This window comes from Punica granatum, chromosome 5, assembly GCF_007655135.1.
Source record: "Punica granatum isolate Tunisia-2019 chromosome 5, ASM765513v2, whole genome shotgun sequence".
Lineage (NCBI taxonomy): Eukaryota > Viridiplantae > Streptophyta > Magnoliopsida > Myrtales > Lythraceae > Punica > Punica granatum.
In genome coordinates this window covers 18007970-18030096 of record NC_045131.1, presented here as the reverse complement: position 1 = coordinate 18030096, position 22127 = coordinate 18007970, and the positions used below count along the sequence as shown (strand labels likewise).

Here is a 22127-nt window from a genome sequence, read left to right as displayed (position 1 = left end):
CGGTAATTCAGTATTATGCGCATTATTATTTTCTTTAGATATTGAGAATAAAAAAGATACTTAACTTTTTGGGTAAGAAAAGATACTTAATCTGATATTGAACTTATTTCACAAATAATTTTCTCATTTATCACGTGATATTAGATGAAATACTGAGAGATGTTGAATATATTAATCTGATCATTCTTTCACTGACGTCGGTTTTCTTGCATATTGTATTCCTTTACAAAATTTTATAAAGTGTATATAATATATAGCGATGATACTATAGACATATATGTGCTAATCATTGTTTGATACATATGACGTCAATGTATACGAATATACACTATCTAATAAATACGTGAATACGTGTAAATTATTGCCTCTTATACATTTCATTTTTTTTATAATCTATAAATATAACTATATATTAGAGTGGAAATTATAAAATAATCTACATAAGCCTTAACAAGAATTATCAAAAAATTTGGAGTTGAGTGTTTCCTCTTCTGTTTGAGATATTTTTCAATTTCAAATACGTTTTAGTTACTTTACTTTCAACAATTTCCAGCTTACGTGAATTTCAAATTTGGAGTCTCCCGCGTGTTGCGATGGGGTAACTGGCCTTTATTAAACTAATTTAATTATTACACTAGCGAATGAAATAAAAAACATGCAATACTCATAAACACAAACTAAATTAAGCCAACATAAATCTGCTCAGTGTCAATATTATAGTATAATTATTTCCACTATTAGTGAACAATTTTCTACATAAATGATTAACTATTATTAAAAAATTACAAATTTTCCCACAGAACACGGGAATTTTCAATTTCGTCCTTTTTGCTTTTTTGCTCAATTTCATCCTTTACATTACGATAAATTTTTATTCAATCCGTTGGTTCCTCAAACTATTAATGCTGATGTGGCAACTAATTCTCTGCCACCGTTACAATTCTATATTTCGAGAAATTCATATATTTGAATAAGTACATGTTTGGTGTGATTCTACGAGAAAAAAATTGGTGCGATGAAAAAGCTGCTTGAAGGTTTCTTCAATGGGTTAATCCAATTGCTTTAGTGCTAAGTCCAATGACGTGAAGTGTGTTTTGTACCACTTCGACAGTATTCCTGTCATCTGAAGTGACCAAGTTCCCGAGTGCCTAGCTGCCACATTTCACTAATTAATGAAAGACTTGCGCGGTGGAAGACTGGAAGACTTGGAATTGATGAAGTATATATACATATCTATATAGGAAATAGTCCGAAAAATCAATTACTTTCATAAAATTTCGCGATCTATCAATTTTTTAAATTTTAACATGAAAAATCACAATATTTTTCTCCGTTTCCCTAATCTATCAATATGCTAATTGAACCGTCAAACTGCTGACGTGACTGTTAACTGCGCTGATATGACGGACGGTTGCCTACGTGAATAGTATGTCACAAACTTTTTAACCAAAAAATTAACATAGTTTGTGTGTTTTTCCTCATCTACCAAATATTAATAACTTTTCCCTCATCTACCAAGATATCAATAACCTTAAAAAAATCACATAGTTTGTTAATGTTCCCTCATTTACCAAAATATGGCATCTTTAAAAATCACATCTACCAAAATATGACTTCTTTGAATGATTATAAATTTGAACTAGGGACTTATATATATGTATACTTATTTGAATGTTAAAATAATTTTTAACATAAAAGAAATGTTATAACAGTGGCAACTTTGTCATTTGCAAATCAAAAGAATATCCATATTTATTATCACATTAAGACAAATTTATACTGTAAAGACAATAACAATGCCAAAATAACCATTTCAATAGAAATTGTGCACACCAACATCTATAAAATCATAGCATGGTTGAATTTGTTGGACACTAGGACCAATTACTTTAGCATGATTCAACTTATTTTGGCATGGTTCATGTAGATATAGATTTCTATGACCGATTGTTATTAAATTTTGATAATAAGATATCATGAAAAATGCCGAAAATAGAAATTCATCATATATGCATATCAAAATTTAACACATAAACTACAAATACAAAAATTCTAAAATTCTAAAAAGTTTATGTGCGAAAAAAATAATAGTTGAAGAACTCATCTCTAAAAATTTGAATGTGGATGTACCTAAAATTAAATTATATGCATGTTAGAAATTAACAATTAGTCCCATATATCTATATTTATGTGTTTTAAAAATAAAAATAAAATTCATTTTTGTAAAAAATTTAAAAATATGAGACAATAACGATCAGTTCCACAAATATATATTTACTTGTTTTAAAATAAAAAATAAAAAATAAAAAATAAAGAAAACTCAGAAAATCGATAAAATAATGAATGATTCTACAAATATATATTTATATATTTCAAATTCAAAATTTTATTATTTATAAAAAAACTCAAAAGATTAAGAATATTTCATTAAAAAATGAAGCGTTCTAGGACCATTTGGCATGACCTACCTTTATCCTGCTTTCACATATATGCAGGTAGGAACTTAGACATATTATACTACCAAAAAAATAATCATAATAAAATAACCATTCAAACAAAACTTGTGATATTGGTGTGCACAAATTCTATTAGAATTGTTATTTCGACATGATTATTGTATTTGCAGCATAATATATCTAAGTTTCTATATTACTTAATGTCATAACATATATAAATATTCTTTTTTAATTTGCAATTGATAAACTTGTAACTGTAATAGTTATTTTTTATTAAAAATTCTTTTAACATTTAAACCTATATATATATATATATATAAGTCCCTAATTTAAACTTATAATCATTCAAAAAAGTCATATTTTGGTAGATGTGATTTTTGAAAAAAGCCTTTGGTAGATGAGGGAGCATAGCGATTTTTTAAAATTATTGATATTTTGGCATATGAGGGAAAAATTATTGATATTTTGGTATATTAAGGAAAAAAACAAACTATGTGATTTTTTAGGTTAAAAAGTTTATGGCAAATTATCCACATAGTCAATCGTCTGTCACAGCAGCGTTGTTAACAGCCACGTCAATAGTTTTGACGGCCCAATTAACGGATTGGTAAATCAGGGAAATGAAGGCAAACATTGTGATTTTTCATGTCAAAATTTAAAATATTAGTAAACCGAGGAATTTCATGAAAGTAATTGATTTTTTAGGCTATTTTTCCTATCTATATTTATATTATCTATTACATATATAAAAATTTGGAACTCATTATTGTGTTTCTCTATATTTCAAAGTTCCCATTTTACTCTTTAATGTATGTAAATAGTTTTCTTAATTCCTATTTTTTCGATTCAATGTACGTGGATATCTTCCTAGACTCCATTCACTCATGAAGATATAATTTCTATTTTCTATATAAAGTATAACATAACCCTTCGTATTAGTGTCCATTGAAAGAAAAAAATAGCGTCTTATAGAAATTCAACAATATGTACCCAACTCACTAAAGTGTTTTCGCATTTACGGCTACCAATTGTGCCTCCTAAATTGCAGTTAAATCACTGTGCCTCACCAATTCTAAAAGACATGTTGCATATGCATATATATATTTAGATTTCTACTTCTACTTTTTTCACCAGGCGGTTCTTTTGGCCATCTGCTTACTTACTCTATGCTCCTCATTTACTTCTCCAAGAAATACTCTTCACACTTTCAAAAATATGCATCTGTATCCCCCCTTCTATCTCTCTGTTGTATTCTTCTAAAATATAACCGTATGTACCTCTTCGCATATATAAAGCCATTTACACCAATCGGCTCATTCCAAATGCATATTTTTATTAATAAATACTCTATTCAAGTATTATAATAATAATATTAAAATTATAATAATTTATAATATCTACGAAAGTATAAATCCTTTAAAGTGTTTCTTGATTTTTACTTTTTGAAAATACCCTTTCAATTTTGAAAAGTAGGCATCTATATTACTCTATATGTCTATTCAATTAAATTTTCTAAATTTATAACCTCATGTACCTTTTTTCAAAATCATCAATTTCTAAATGCATTTTTTTAATATATAATATATATGTGTACATAAATATATATTAATTACAAAAGTGTGAAGTTTCCTTATGATTTCTTCACATTTATTATGTTCCATTTTACCCCATTTTACTCCCTTTTATTGTCTTTTTCCACTTTTATAATTCCTAATAAGATCTTTATATCAAATTAGTGCCTATTTTTTCATGAAAAGTTGCCTCTTGCGCACCATGCCTTTCTATGTCGTAACAAAAAATAATAGTGCCGCCTCATTGAAAGCTCATTAAATGTCATCACCTATTGAAATAATGGTCTGATTTCATTCCATTCAAAATAACAATAGAACTATTCTCACTTTTACTGAAAGATACAACATGAAATTTTGCTATGTCCTACAACATTTCCCAACGTTTTGCAGATTTGGAGGACTCTTTGTTTGAGAGAGAAGCATTTTTCTTAAGGAAATATTGTCTAAGAGAGAAGAACAAAATTCGATGAGCACATGTAACAACAATTGAAGATTAATTTTCTATAGGTATGTGTGTGGTTTTACTTCTATTTTTCAAAAGGTTTGTTTTTCTTTTAAAATGTTCATAGAGAGAAATAATGGTGTGACACAGTATATTGAAAATTGCTGAGTTCAAATCAAAATACAAAATCGTTCATTTTTCATTCCTCTCACTATTCGATTCCTCTCTCCATCCCTCTTTTGTCTCATCTCTTTCTCTTTCTTTTGGCCAAGCCATTGTTGCCGACTTGATGCTCATCGCATCCCACTTGCTACCATCTCGACTTGTCAGGATCAATATCCTCCCATTTCGTCGAGACGATCTCATATCTCACCGCCGAGGGTCTCTTCGCTGTGACCTAGGGCTCGTCATTGATCGGCTTTTCTTATTTGGTTGCATGCTTCCTGCATTTTTTTTCCTTCCTCATCGATCGACTTTTCTTATTTGGCAGCATGCTTCTTGCATTTTTTGTAATCAAATTTTTGTAGGAATTTCTATAAGATTGACATAAGGGTGCGTTTGTTTTTCAATTCAAATATTTACTGTATCCAATTCAATTATATTCTTTCCCAAATTAAATACTATAATCATTATTGTTTTATCATTTTCTCCCATTTAACAATAATTTCTCACTCATATATTTTTCTAACCAGTTTTATAATTAATTTTTTAATAATAAATTCTCCATCTACATTCACATCTATTTATATATATTCTCATCTATCCATATATTTGTCAACACTTGTAATAATTATTTTTTTTCTTTTCTTATTCCCTAAAATAGAGTTGAGTTGAGTTGAATCCCAACTCTAAAACCAAACACAAGCTAAAGATCGAATAAAAATTTCAAAAGGTCGTCTCAACTAATTTAAGGCCTTACAACTTCTTTCATGGTATATACTTTCATATATTTAATTAACCACAATGTGCCATAACCACATTAAGTCAAATGTCATTCATCAATTGGTTGGAATACAAAGAGTCACTTAATATAAGACCTCCTTTATCCTACATGGCGCAACCTAGAGATTCGTTCCGATTTTTATATAATTATAGATATAGTCATCTCCAACATAATCTATCATTTAATTATCTCATACTCGCCAATGGACCCGCACGTTGCGCGAGTTTATCATATGTGAAAATTTCCCCATTTGATTGATAATGGGCTTACGAAATAGTATTATCTCATTTGATATTGGACTTTCGAAGAAGAAGTATTAGTAATAATTATGATTTGATAATATTAATAATTATAATTTAAGAAATTATCCAATTTATAGTAATAATAATAATAACAATAATTTATTTCTAAGCAATTATCTCATTTGATTGATAATTGGTTTACAAAATAGTAATAGTAATAGTAATAATAGTAATAATATCAATAATTATTACTATTACTATTACTATGATGATGATGATGATGATGATGAGGTATTAAATGTGGCATTTCAAGAGTCGTTGTATGAAAGACCTCCATTTGTAGATTTTGTACAAATGGTAAAGAAAGGTGAATGTCCCTGGGCAATTATATGTTATATATATAGATGATTGATAATGGTGATAACAACGATGATGACGATGATGATAAGTTGTAGGAATGTATTAAATGTGGCATTTCAAGAGTCGTCGAATGAGAGGTTTCCATTTGTAGATTTTTTACAAATGGCAAAGAGTGGTAAATGCCCCAGCAATTATATTATATTATATATATATATATATATTTGATTGATAATAAACTTACGAAATAATAATGATGATGATGATGATGATGAGTTATAGAAATGTATTAAAATATAGCATTTCAAGAGTCGTTGAATGAGAGGCCTTCATTTATAAATTTTGTACAAATGACAAAGAATGGTGATGCCCTAGCAATTATATGTCTATATATATAAAGTTGTAACCCCATAATAAATAGGGTTAGAAAAGTAATTTTTTAAATAGTATAACGTCATGAAGGTAAATTTATTGGCTTCTTTAACAATAAATGATTTCTCATTAATAAAATAAAATAATTAAATTACATTACGTAAGAGATTAATGAGATGATTGAAAATATATCAACTAATTATAATATAAAAAATAAAAATAAATTATGTGAGCTATCGGAAGAAAATAAATTATGTAAAAGATTAACGAGAATTTAAAATAATTCATATATTTTTTATCATTTTTATTATAATATATCAACTTATATATCTATATATATACAAAGTTGTATCCCCGTAACAAATAAGGTTAGGAAAGTTATTTTATATATAGTATAAAGTCATAAAGGTAAATGTCTAAATAAACAATTATAAAAGTATATATAATTAAGACTAAATTAGTAAATGCATGTGAATCATTAAACACTAAATAATTTTATTACACAAGCACATTCTTGATTTTAAATATATAATCTCAAAATTTATTTGTAAAAAATACAATTTCTAAAATAAATTTATATAAAAAAAATTCGACATAAGTAGTAACTACAAAAAAAAAATTACTATATGCGATAAGCATGCTTAAATGTTGAACACTTTTAAAATAATAATAGATAAATCTATTTAAAAAATCATTAAAAATAGATCATTTACACTTACATAGAGGTCATCCATTACAATTTTTTAGAATTGGGTATTTAAGAAAATGTAATATGTTTTCTCAGTAATATCATTTTTCATCCATATTTGGTGATATAATTCATTTCTAATTATTCAGAATTTGTTATTCTATGCACTAATATTTGAATGCTTCTAATTTAAGAATATATATAACTTAATGAAAATTTTAATTGTGATGTCAAAATTTTTAAAAATCCATCTAAATATAATCACTATAAACAATAATCCTTGCATTGCACAGGTAAAAAAGCTAGTTATATATAGATTTGTATCGTATCATTTAATTAAATATAATAACGATGTTGAATCAATGATAACTTAAAGCATTAAATAGGTTATTCATTAAGTTTATGTCAAACTTAAAGCTTATTCAAAACTTTAAATTTTAAGTCACGTAAAAACTATTTCCAAAAGTAAATTCATAATTCTATGGATCATATTTTGATCAGCTGTTTTGATTATTAAATTGCAAAAATAAGAAAGTCGTACTGAAGAATACTATATTATTTCCTAAATATATAAAATAGGATTGTTAATTATGTTGAAAAAGACCATTATGAATTAATCTCTAAATTTTCAAATAGTTCTGATAAAATCTTACCAAAGATGTGATTAATTTAGTTTTTTTAGTAAATTCTCCATCCAAAATTTTATTGCCAATATTTAATCAGATAGATAATGGTATACCATAAAAAGCTGAGAAATGAAATTAGTTTAGATATTAAAGGATCCAATTATTTAAAAAAGCAAGTGGGAAAAAATGACATAAAATGGAAAGATTCACCTTATTGAGGCACCTATCAACTAAAAAAGGGGAAAGAATGACGCAATCAGTTTTTTAACAATTGGATGATTAATAAATTATTTATTTATTTATCAATAATTGCAATCCAATGACTTAAGGTTGCACAAAAGAAAAAAAAATGATTGCATGGTCCACTGCGAATATATATAAAAATAAGCGCGAATTCTACCAGCAAGTGTACTAATCAAATAATATAGTTTTTATAAAAAAAAATCAAGTAATATAGTGATGAATAGAGTGTCGATCCCATGAGGATTAATTAAGTATTAAACCTATATTAGATTCTATTATTATCTAGGCAATCAAATTGAGAGAATTAACTAATTAACTACTAACCAACCTAAATCGTCACAAAGAGCAGAAAGAGAATTGTATGAAAATATATCAATTGGAAGTGGGAAAAATAGAATCCACCCTAGTTTCACTAATCAGATTGCCATCATGTTATATAGATTAATAGCTATGTGGTCATTCAAGTGAGTTTATCAAACCTTTAAAATTAAAGTCTTAAATTCCTAATTAATTAATCAGCTCTCGCATCTCTAATTAATAGTGGACTCTAAATTACAATCATACACCTTCCAGTGCTACGATTGACTAATGCCCTAAATTAATTATCCCTAATGTCTTAGCGAATAACTAATTAGAAACATTGCATTAATCCATGGATAATCTCTAATTAAACTAATTAACGTAGCTTCCGCATTTAACTAATTAGTCTAATCAAGAATTCTTTACAAACCCTATATCAACTCTCGTATCCATATGTTTCTAACAATTATAACCAATTAAGAATTAAGAATTGAAATTGAAATTATAGGAATTGCAATCATGAATCATCCACGCATCTATTAATCCTATAACATGGCTACAATCATTATATTAGCTACCTAGGGTTTCATCATATTCCCACAAGAGAAGCTTAGAACATCATGGAATTGAAAACACAATTATAATTCAAAAGAGTCATTGCAATAGAATTCATATTCAGCAGTAGACTCAAGATATTGAATCCTAAAATAAAGATCCAACAATTCCTTTAAGGAATAGTCTCTTCCACGATTTTTTGCTTCAAATCAATTGCTCTAGGTGACGGCTCCAGACAAGACTCTCTTCAAAAACTATATAGGTTAAAAGAGTAGTGAAAGATGGCTCCTCCCCCAGGGTTTCTTAATCTTGTTATAAGGAGTATTTATATCCAAAACAAAAAAAGATTTCCGAAAGATATAGGCTGGCTCCAAATTGTGCAAAACTCCTCAATATTACTCGTAATTCCATCTAAGTCTTCAAAGACCTACAATATCAAATTACACATAATTAAGCACCAACTTCTTATAATTTCTATAAAATTAATAATAATTTAACATGAATTGTACGATAAAATATGAGTATAATATGCCATTATCAACTTCCTCACACTTGAACTTTTGCTTGTCCTCAAGCAAAATAAATAAGACCAAGGAAAGAAATCTATCATAGAGAATACAAATTTTCATATTCACTGATTCAAGCATCTGATATCTCGCAATTTATGACTCGCTATTTTGTAGTGCCCACTGCTCAAACCAAACTGGAAACATGTGATCAAAGTACTACAGTTGAAATCAACCAGCTAATTTAGAGAAAGCAAATTTTAATCCAAGCGTTTAGCCTAAGATTTCTATTTCAAAAGTAAATACTCAGTCCTCTAAGGAAAAATACACATTTAAACTTCACAGCTGTTAGCAGGCATATGATCCCTCTAATTATCCCTCTAAGCAAGTCAACAAGGTAGTGAAAGCATATGATATTTGCTTCGTTCCTAGGTTTTCTTTCTTTTTATTACAAGTCTTAATTCATTTTTTTGTTTTTGCATTCAATTTTTCCTTTCTGTTTCTTAAGCAAATTTGTTTTTCAAGTCCAATTTTTGTTTGAACTTGTGCCTTTATGCCTTTCTCGTTATAGTGAGTTCATTGAGTCGGCACATCCCGAGCTCATCACCCAAGTGAGCGGGTTTTAAAGGGACCCCTACAAACTCTTCCTCACTCTAACATTCAAGTTAGGATACTCATAACTCAATTCTTGAGTCATTGGAGTAAAGGCTATGCTTGCCTTTTTTTTTTTAGAATGTTCACTAACACTTTTCAAACTTCTTTTATAGGAATCACTAAGTACAAAGCTTCTTCTACCTCTTTCACTAAATGTTAAACTGCTCTTAGAACAATTAAAAAGAGGATATACTAACTAACTTTACTTAGAAGTAGACCTGTTCATTTTTCACTTAAGGATTTGACCGACTCTTAAACTTCAAACTCTAGGGCTAAAAACTAGGTAAATTTGATTTCTAAAGATTTGACTAATTAATTTTAACTAAGTACAAAAATCTCAATAGTGGTGAGTAGGGCGCCTAAATGAGTCAATTTTTTCAAACAATGCCTGAACAAATGCTATCAATAGTATTCTTCGTACACTCTCTAGATTTCAATAAAAAATTTTAAAAACAATTTAGCCTAACAATTGCCAGATAACTTAAGGACAATTATAGTTCAAGGTGACAGGGAAGTATAACCATTTATCAACATAGACAGGTATTAGAAGTCATGAGTAACAAATTAAATTACAGAATTCAGACATCAACACTATATTCAATTTTATACTCCATCTGTTTAGTATCTCCATTCCCCACACTTAGATTAAACATTGTCCTCACTGTTCCTAATGTAGCTCCAGTAAAACGAAAATCAAAATAAAGAACATAAGAGAAAAAGAGATACTAGTACTTCCCCGGTTTCGAAAAATTAAGCTGAAGCAATTGGAGTTCCAACTGGTATAGCAATAGAGAGAGTCAGCAGTTGTTATCCACCCTGGCTTCAAAAACAAAAAGAAAACAACAAAAAGAACAAAAAGTCGGTGCTTGATAAAACAGTCAAATAGCAAATATCCCAAGTCTATCCAATGAGTGGGTGCTTGATAAAGTACAAACCAACAGCAAATCAAAATAAAACAAATGAAGCAAAAGAATTGAGAGCCAACAAGGACTTTAGCTCTCAAACATGGGCTGCCTCCCATGAAGCACTTAGTTTATAGTCGCTAGTTCGACTTTTCCAGTTCTTCAACCGAATTTGCTAGATCCATCGTAGTGGCATCACCATCAATGTTTTCCCCTTCAAAGTAATGCTTGAGAAGATGACCGTTTACTTTAAAAGTGCGGTCGTCTTCTAACTTCAGCTCAACTGCACCATAGGGAAAAACATTAGAAATAACAAATGGTCCAGACCATCGAGATTTTAACTTACCTGGGAACAACTTCAGGCGAGAGTTGTATAATAAGACATTCTAACCAGGCAAAAACTCTCACTTTAGGATGTTCCTATCATGCCATCGCTTGGCTCGCTTCTTGTATATCCTAGCATTTTCATATGCTTCCTCTCTCATCTCAGCCATCTGATTCAACTGAAGCAATCTCTTTTCACCTGCAGCTTGTAAATCAAAGTTAAGGTATTTTATGGCCCAATATGCTTTGTGCTCAAGCTCTACTGGTAGGTGACATGATTTACCATAGACAATCTTGTATGGGGACATTCCTATAGGGGTTTTGAAAGCTGTCCTGTAAGCCCACAATGCATCATCAAGTTTTAAAGACCAATCTTTCCTAGATGCATTGACTGTTTTATCTAAGATACGCTTTATTTCCCTATTGGACACCTCAACCTGTCCACAAGTCTGTGGATGATAAGGGGTGGCAATTTTATGAGTAACTCCATATTTTAATAATAATTTTTCAAACTGCCGATTGCAAAAATGTGACGTCCCATCACTTATAATGGCTCTAGGTACCCCAAATCTTGAAAAGATGTTCTTTTTCAAAAATCTAATTACAACTCTGGCATCATTACTTTATAGAGCAACTGCTTTTACTCATTTTGAAACATAATCAACAGGCATAAGAATATATTTATTTGAAAAAGAAGAGGGAAAATGACCCATAAAGTCTATTCCCCACACATCAAAAAGCTCAATTACAAGAATGTTGTTTTGTGGTAATTCATGTCTCCTAGAAATATTGCCAGTTCTTTGGCATTGAGCACAATACATAATGTAATTCCTGTAATCATAAAATACTCTAGGCCAATAAAATCCACAAGATAAGATCTTAGCTGTAGTTCTTTCCACACCAAAGTGGCCTCCTGCTTCCTTAGAATGAAAGTGTTGTATTATGCTAAGCTGTTCAGTTTCAGGCACACAACGTCTAATTACTTGGTCAGCACAACATTTAAACATATATGGTTCGTCCCAAAAATAGTATTTCACATCATGCAAAAAATTCTTTTTCTGTTGAGATGACAAACCATATGGTGTGATTTTGCTGACCATGTAATTGACTATATCAGCATACCAGGGTAATCCTTGGATTTCTACTACATGCAATTGTTCATCAGGGAACTTTTCATTAATGGGTGGATCTAAAAAATCAGATTCCAAACGGGATAAATGATTAGCCATTACATTTTCAGTTCCCTTTGTATATATAATTTCCAAGTCAAATTCTTGTAGCAGTATAATCCAACAAATTAGCCTAGGTTTAGTATCAGCTTTAGCAAACAAATATTTCAGGGCAGCATGGTCTGTGTATACTATGATCTTAAAACCTATCAGATAAGGCCGGAACTTGTCACATGCAAATATGACTGCTAAAAGCTCTTTTTCAGTTGTGGCATAGTTCCTCTGGGCCTCATTTAAAGTTCTACTAGCATAGTATATTGCATGAAATCCCTTCCTTTGCCCAAGTACTGCTCCTACAGCATAGTCGCTGGCATCACACATCAGCTCAAATGGAAGCTCCCAATTAGGTGCAACGATCACTGGTGCAGAAGTGAGTTTCTCCTTCAATAAATTGAATGCCTGCAAACAATTGTCATTAAAAACAAAAGCAAAATCTTTTTCAAGTAAATTACAAAGAGGTCTAGAGATTTTAGAAAAGTCCTTGATAAATCTCCTGTAGAAGCCAGCATGTCCTAAGAAGCTCCTTACTCCTTTTGCTGAAGTGGGTGGTGGCAACTTCTCTATTATCTCCACTTTTGCTCGATCAACTTCAATCCCTTTCTTTGACACCTTGTGACCCAAGACTATTCCCTCTTTTACCATAAAATGACATTTCTTCCAGTTCAGAAGCAGATTAGTCTCCTTACATCTTTTAAGCACACAACCTAAATTTATTAGACAAGATTCAAATGACTTCCCAAAAATAGAGAAATCATCCATAAATATTTCAATAAAATTCTCTAACATGTTAGAAAATATAGACATCATGCACTTCTGGAAAGTAGCAGGTGCATTACAGAGACCGAAGGGCATTCTCCTAGAGGCGAAAGTGCCATAGGAACAAGTGAATGTGGTTTTCTCCTGGTCCTCGGGTGCTATATGAATCTGATTGTAACCAGAATAACCATCTAGAAAACAATAATAATCATCCCTGCAAGTTTTTCTAGCATCTGATCAATGAAAGGGAGGGGGAAATGGTCTTTACGGGTAGCATCATTTAGTTTCCTGTAATCTATACAAACTCTCCACCAGTCACAGTATGAGTCGGGATTAATTCATTGACCTCATTTTTAACCACAGTCATACCACCCTTTTTAGGCACTACTTGAACAGAACTAACCCATTTACTATCTAAGATAGGATAGATAATACATGCATCCAACAGTTTAAGCACGTGTTTCTTCACTATCTCTTTGAGAGTTGGGTTAAGTCGTCTCTGTGGTTGCACTGTGGGTTTGCACTCAGCTTCCAACATTATCCCGTGAGTGCAAATCAGAGGGCTGATCCCTTTGATATCTGCAATAGTCCATCTTATTGCCTCTTTGTGCTCTTTCAGCATGCTTAGGAGTTGCTGCTCCTGTTCACCTGTCAAGGAAGAAGAGATAATTATTGGCAAAGTATCATCTATTCCAAGATAGACATATTTTAAATGGCTAGGCAAGGGTTTAAGTTCTAGAACTGGGGACTGTGTCAAAGATGGCACTGGTTTTGTCGCACTGGTGCCCAGCTCCTCATAGTAGCGAGCCTTGATTTCTGACACCTTCTCCACATATTCTTCCTCAAGCTCATCATCATCACTCCAATCATCCAGATCCCTAAGGACTGACTCCATTGTATCCACACCTGCTTTCTCCTCCATAGACTCAAAGATAAGCTCATCAATAATATCAATGGTGTAACAGGATTTGCCATCATCAAATTTCTTTATGGCATCATAAACATTAAAAGTTAATTGTTCATCCATAACTCTTAAAGTGAGCTTACCTTGTTCCACATCTATTAATGCTTTACCTGTCGTAAGGAACGGTCTGCCAAGGATCATGGGCACCTCTCTGTCCTCCTCCATCTCTGGGACTATGAAGTCGACTGAAAATATGAATTTGTCTACCTTCACCAGGACATTCTCGACAATGCCCTTTGGATATTTGATACTCCTGTCAGCAAGTTGCAAGGTAATATGAGTTTCCTTATATTCTCCAAGTCCAAGTTTCCTGAAAATAGACAGAGGCATTAAATTTATACTTGCACCTGAATCAATAAGAACTTTCTCAAAATGAAAATTCCCTATAGTGCAAGGAACAGTGAAACTCCCCTGATCTCTTTGTTTGCGTGGTAAGTTAGGCAAGTCCTTTTGGAGAATCAAAGAATACTCCTCTGTAAGCATCACAAGCTCACTCCCATCAATCTTCCTCTTTTTAGTGGGCAGATCCTTCATGAATCTAGCATATGAAGGTAGTTGTTGGAGTGCTTCTGCAAATGGAAGGTTGATTTGCATGTTTTTAAAGACATCCAGGAATTTAGCAAATTGGGCGTCTAGCTGCTGTTGCTTTAATCTTCTTGGAAAAGGGACAGGAGGAACATACGGTTTCACCCTTAGTGACCTCTGCCTTGGTTCTTCCACCTTTTGCTTACCTTTGTCTTTCTCTGGACTTTTATCCCGAGTTTGAGCTTTTCTGTTGACTGTGTCCAATTTCTTGCCACTCCTCAGCATTTTAGCATTGGTACCCTTGGGGTTCTCTTCAGTGTTGCTGGGTAAAGACCCTGATGGTCTATTACTCAATTGTTGAGAAATCTGACTAATTTGATCCTCTAGGTTTCGAATAGTGGCTTGTTGATTCTGTAGCATGGTGTCAGTCTTTTGCTAATAGCTCAACATGAGCTCTTCCATTCTCGAATGACTCTGCTGAGGTGGAGCATTCTGAGCAGGGCCTTGCTTCTAGAATCTAAGTGGCGGTTAAAGTGCATTATTCTCATTCCTCCATGAGAAATTAGGTTGATTATGCCACCCTGGATTGTAAGTGTTTGAATAAGGTCCTTGATTACCCTGTTGGAAGTTGTTGATAGAGTTCACTTGCTGTCCATTGGGTGAAGCTGAGGGATTTCCAGACATGCATTCAAGAGTCGAATGTGGTCCTGAACACAACTCACAAAAAGCAACATGATTAGTATTAAAAGAATGTGCTGAGGTGAGTTTACTTACCTGGGTAGTGAGAGCTGAAATCTGGGTTGTCAAATTAGCAATAGTGTCCATGTCATTGACTGATGCCACTCTTGATTTGCTTCCCTCATTCTGCCAATTATGTGCATTGGAGGCCATCTCTTCTATCAAAGCACTTGCTTCATCATAATTCTTACCCATCAGTGCGCCTCCTGCTGCAGCATCTACTAGAGACCTCAATGTATCATCCAGGCTAAGATAGAAGACCTCAATTAGGAGATTATCTGGCAATCCGTGATGTGGGCACTTTCTAATTACCTCCTTGAATCTCTCACACGCCTCATAAAGTGATTCACCACTGAACTTTGTGAAGTTAGTGATTTCATTCTTCAATCTTGCAGTCCTAGCTGGTGGGAAAAATCTCCTGAGAAACTCAGATGAGAGGTCGGCCCAGGTAGTTATGGACTCTTGTAGAAGTGAATTGAACCAGGCTCTCGCTTTATCCCTAAGTGAGAAAGGAAAAAGCTGTAATCTAATAACATCATCAGTGACATTATTCATCTTTACCGTGTTATAGTATTGGAGGAATCCTACAATATGCTCATTAGGACTCTCGTTGGGATATCCTCCAAACTGATTTGATTGAACCATCTGGATGAGTGCCGGCTTCAGTTCAAAGTTATTAGCTAGAATAGTGGGCCTTCTGATCGCATAACCCATAATAGTAGGTACTGCATAGTCTCAAAGTGCTCTGGTAGCACCCTGTATCTGGCGGTTGATGTCATTGTCTGCCATCTCAACTGCTTGCAATTCTTCCCTTCTTCTGTTCTCTCTTCTCAACCGATGCAAGGTGCGCTCTATCTCAGGATCTAATGGTAGAAGTTCAGCACTTCTACTCCTACGCAAAGAATACCTGCAAAGAGAACAAGAAACAAACACACAGTAAAGTGTGCTTAAATTAATAATAGAACTAAAGGTGGTCTAATATTAAGTTAATCCATGGCAACGGTGCCAAAAACTTGGTCCACTGCGAATATATATAAAAATAGCGCGAATTCTACCAACTAGTGTACTGGGTCAGATAAAGTAATATAGTGATGAATAGAGTGTCGATCCCACAAGAATTAATTAAGTACTAAATCTATATTAGATTCTATTATTATCTAGGCAATCAAATTGAGAGAATTAACTAATTAACTACTAACCAACCTAAATCGTCACAAAGAGCAAAAAGAGAACTGTATGAAAATATATCAATTGGAAGTGGGAAAAGTAGAATCCACCCTAGTTTCACTAATCAGATTGCCATCATGTTATATAGATTAATAGCTATGTGGTCATTCAAATGAGTTTATCAAGCCTTTAAAATTAAATTCTTAAACCCTTAATTAATTGATGGGGTTTTTATCTAAAATGACCCATGGTTTACCCGTTTTGTTAAATCTATCATATGTTTTTTTTGTCAAATCTATCCCATGATTTACGTTTTGCATCAAATCTATCCCGGTGTTATCTTTTCCGTCGACATCTAACGGCTGTGTTGACGTGGCACGTGGATAGATAGTGGGCCACACTTGCCACGTGGGTACCACGTCAGCACGGCCGTTAGATGTCGACGGAAAAGATAACACTGGGATAGATTTGATGCAAAAAGTAAACCATGTGATAGATTTGACAAAAAAAAAGCATATGATAGATTTGACAAAACGGCTAAACCATGGGACATTTTAGGTAAATTCCCCTTAATTAATCAGCTCCCGCATCTCTAATTAATAGTGGACTCTAAATTACAATCATAGGATAGTCACTAATTAAACTAATTAACAGCTTCCGCATTTAACTAATTAGTCTAATCAAGAATTTCTAACAAACCCTATATCAACTCCCGTATCAATAGTGTTTCTAACAATTATAACCAATTAAGAATTAAAATTGAAATTATAGGAATTGCAATCATGAATCATCCACACATCTATTAATCCTATAACATGACTACAATCATCATATTAGCTACTTAGGGTTTCATCATATTCCCACAAGAGAAGCTTAGAACATCATGGAATTGAAAACACAATTATAATTCAAAAGAATCATTGCAATAGAATTCATATTCAATAGTAAACTCAAGATATTGAATCCTAAAACAAAGACCCAACAATTTCTTTAAGGAATAGTCTCTTCCACGATTCTTCACTTCAAATCAATTGCTCCAGGTGACGGCTCCAGACAAGACTCTCTCTAATAACTCTCTAGGTTAAAAGAATGTTGAAAGATGGCTCCTCCCCAGGGTTTCCTAATCTTGTTATAATGAGTATTTATATCCAAAACAAAAAAGGATTTTCGAAAGATATAGGCTGGCTCTAAATTGCGCAAAACTCCTCAATATTGCTCATAATTCCATCTAAGTCTTCAAAGACCTACAATATCAAATTACACATAATTAAGCACCAACTTCTTATAATTTCTATAAAATTAATAATAATTTAACATGAATTGCACAATAAAATATGAGTATAACATGTCCTTATCATTGCATCATAAAATTCTCCCCTAAAGAAGAGTCGCAAAGGTGGGCTGATTGGCATTGGATTAGTATGGGAGAGGGCTCAGAATCCGGGCCCATCAATTTGCAACTAATGGGCTAGTCCACTAGCCATGACCTTCACAGTTTTTTTATTTCAACAAAAACAAACAATAAAATAAGAATTGATAGATGTTAGACGATACCTAAATTAAATACAGAAATTTCACCCAAAAAGTTAAATACAGACAATTCCAAAAGTATATAATTGAATGTTAAGATTTGTGAGACCTGATATTTTTTAATTTCAAATAGTTTATATTTATATACATTCACTTACTTACTTGTTATATAAGTGTGTATATGTGAGATTCGAATATTTTTTTATGCCAAATAGTACATATGCTCATACACGTATATATATACTATTTTATATATATGTTGCTGCAGATTTTTTTTTTAAAAAAGTGGGGGGTGAAAGGGGCCTCACGTGGCCCCATTGCCCCCTGGTAACTCCACCGCCATTCTTTTCATTCATTTATCTTGTCTTCTTTCTTTCTTTGTTCTTTTTCTGGACTGAAAAGGATGAAGCAAGCAAGAAAAAAAATAGAGCATGAGAGAGAGAGAGAGAGAGAGAGAGAGAGAGCTATGTTGCATAGCTAGGGGAGAATCGAGGGGAAACGGGAAGAAACCGATGCCATCCGTTTCCGTTTCGCTCCTCAGACTCCCTTCTTCAAGCGAAGTTCGGGAAGTTCTCTCGTCCCTCCATTGATGTAAGCTCTGGCTCTCATGGGATTTGCTCTTGTTTACTTCGAATTTACATTTCCATAAGCAATTTGTGGGATTCTTGGTTGATTCCTGTCTTTATGGAGCTTCATGGTCGCTTATGCTGTGATTGTGTGGTTAAATGCCGCTGTGAACGTTCATGCTTGTTTCTCAGTCTGAAATGGGGCAGTCAAGTGTTGGTGTTTTGCCTGTGTAATTCCGGCATTTTGGATGGACCGTAGCATTTTGGACACACTGATTTAAATTTATGTTATTGAAATGGGTGATAAATAAGATAGTCCAGCCAGCATGACTCGAGAATTTGGACCAAACCTAGGTTAGAGTCGAGCAGGGCTTCCGAACTTGGGAAACTTATTTGAAAGTGATGAGCATAATTTGCATCGATTATAAGAGAGAAATCCATGGATTTAATATAATGAAATTGTAATGTGCATAATTTGAAAAATCTAAAATTGATGTTTGAGCAAAACGCAATACATGTGCATGAAAGGTGTAACTTTCAGGGGCAATTCACTGCCAATTGCCAGACAACATTGAATGACAATGTATGCATATATTATTTTATTATAATCATAATAATAGTTGTGCTTTGGAAATGTTAATGTTGGTTTTCCTTTTAGGATGAAAAATCTAATATAGTCAATATGCATGCTTAAACCATTATATTGTGTGTTATCTGATTTTTTTTATGCTTGCAATTAATAGGGCTTATGGAGATCTTGAATATGTCCTTGCTATGAATTTAGAAGCAATGGGTTAGTTGGATGGCTAAATTGGAGAAATTTATGGAACACCTTAGACCAGCACATTTGAATGTTTAGTGAATTGAACTTGGATAAATTGATAATGTTGGAAGACACTTACGATTATCCTGTTCTTGTTGATTTAGTGGTTGTACTGAGAATTGGTTCTCTTTCAAGCTTTTGTCCTTCATTGCTGGAACAAGATTCTAAATTTGGTGGTAATGAGTTAATGGAATTTCCATATTTGATTGAGAAGGTGATATGTCGAAACGAAAGAGTGGATGGTGGGTTCTGATAGTATAGGGGAATTTGGATGAAATTATTGATGCAGTCGATTGATTGAGCTTCATTTACTTTTAACCTTGTTTTTCTTGGTTGAGTTGAGAAGCTGTTTGTTTTCATGGAGTTCCACCATTGAAATCAATTCTTTTTATTAATACAAATATCTTGTTAATAACTGAAATGAATACTTTTATTCATTTAATTGCTTAAGCAGGGGGTGAAGGCTAAAATCATTAAATGGTAATTTTAGAAGATGTAGAGGATGATAATGAGGTAAATTAATGGTGTTACATGATTAAGTTACGGTGATTAAGCTACACGTCAATAGGGATTGATGGGTAACATAGGATAAGATAGGGATGGGATTGATTATGGAAGTATCTATGTGGTTTTATCGTATCAGGCAGGAGACCTACCAGCATCGATATGCATTGTCGTATTATTATACTGTTCATAATCTAGTTTTATGCTTCAAATGATAGGCAACAGAGGAGACCGAAAATCATACACCAGAAGGCTTTGACTCATTAAAATAGTTTTGGTGAGTTTCCGGTGAGTACTTTATTTCATTGTGAAATGATATATATATATATATATATGTATGTATGTTATGTGAATATTCTAGTCTTTTGTGAAATGATGTGTTCTAATTATATAAATTGTTAAGATGAGTATTGTGATAGTTAAATTAAGGAATTGGTCGTGCTACGTTCCGTGATGGAATTTGAGAGATAGTCTTGTATGTTCACTTTGATTTGAGATAACGAGGTGTGATTGTGTTTACTGGTTGTGTATGAGATATGTGATGGTAATGTGCTGCTATTGTGATGTGATTGGGATTATGCTTGGGTATAATGATGTATGGCGTGAGATGGTATGGTTACAATTGATCATGATTGTGATTGTTGTTTGACTATAGCCATTGGACCGCTGGACCCAGCGAATTACAAAATGGGCCAGATCGGCCGTTGGACCCGGCGGAATATAAATAGGGGCATGATCAGTCGCTAGACCCGGCGGAATATAAACAGGGGCCTGATCGGCCGCTGGACCCGGCGGAATAGAAAAAGGGGCCTGATCGACCGCTAAGACCTGGCGGAATACAAATTGAGGTCAACTCTTATCGCCAGAGGTTAATAGGCGGCCCCCCCTTATGAGATATGAATATTGGGAGTTGAGGATGATATGAATGAGATGTGCGGGGTCACGGTACCGTCACAACTCTGTTGCGAGGAAATGCAACCCTATGGCTATATTGACTTTGGTTGTGTTGTCTATTGTTTATTTGTTTGATTACTGTAAATATGACGATTGTTACGATTGTCTGACTTATTCTGTGGAAGCCGTGTTGTTTGCTAATGTGATTTAGTTAGGCTATGAGTGTAAGGTGATGTTGAGCTAATGGTTAATTCTAATAATAGTTTTATATGTTATAAAGGCAATTGATTGTTTATGAATGAAATTAGAAGTCAGTTGTATATATGGTATATTATACCGTGTTGATGAATTAGTTGATAGACTTGGTCATGCTAATACTATCTATATGAATATTTGGTTATTTAAAGTATATTTATCACTTAATATTATTCATTTTGCTTTGAAATTTTGTACTCACTAAGATGTAGCTCACACCCTGCATACATTTTTCCAGATAAGCTTCCGATTGCGCGAAGGAACCACTTTTTGATATCGGGGATCAGCTTGGAGAACTAGATAAGAACCTTAGTTATTTGATAGATATCCTTTTTGTATAGAATGAAGTTGAGAATGTTACGATCTGAAACTTTTGTCTAGTTGGTTTAGCAATGTAGCTTTGCTGGAATCGTGCTTATATAAATATATATGTGAGAGCATTTGTAGTAGTTGTATGTTTTTTAGAGTTATGAAAAGCAGGTTTTATATGAATAGTTTATGTGAGAACGAATATCGAGGAAATATATGGGGAAATTCAGCCGAAATTTCGGGTCGTGACAAGATTCATTTGTAAATATTCTATTTTGTAAATTATAAAGACACAATATCTCTTACACTCTCTCAAAATAAGCATGTAGTAGTAGTGTAGTAACGCTCGTGTTGAGTGAATGTAAACTCTAACATCTGAATGTGCCATGATCGAGTTTGACAATGCACGGCCTCCTTGGTCCGCGAATAATAATAATAACTGTGGACTGATATAGGATTCTCTTGCCCAACCATAAAAGAAAACGTCAACTTCAATTTCTTGATTTCAGAAATCCATAAATAATAGTTGACCATAGACTTCTTGTCTTCACTAGTCTAACAAAGTGGCTCGAGCTTTTTGGTTTTAGAGGCAAGAAGGTGTGCTTTTAGCTTGCTAACTTTAGGTGTCAGTTTTAGTTCTTGTTATCATGTAACTAATAATCCGATGGTCATGCTTTTTTACTGAG

The 22127-nt window shown here is 32.8% G+C and overlaps 1 long non-coding RNA gene and 1 other non-coding gene across 3 annotated transcripts; both read left to right on the top strand.

The window, feature by feature from the left end:
* The first annotated feature begins 15676 nt into the window (after positions 1-15676).
* LOC116209728 lies at positions 15677-15783 on the top strand. Its single transcript, XR_004157320.1, has one exon. It is a non-coding gene; the product is annotated as a small nucleolar RNA R71 (small nucleolar RNA).
* A 2682-nt stretch (positions 15784-18465) lies between these two features.
* On the top strand, positions 18466-21693 carry LOC116206791. 2 transcript variants are annotated; one of them, XR_004156798.1, is made up of 3 exons: positions 18466-18681; positions 20202-20260; positions 21371-21693. It is a non-coding gene; the product is annotated as an uncharacterized LOC116206791 (long non-coding RNA). The 2 variants fall into 2 exon arrangements; XR_004156797.1 differs by having other exon boundaries at positions 20202-20271.
* Positions 21694-22127: the final 434 nt, after the last annotated feature.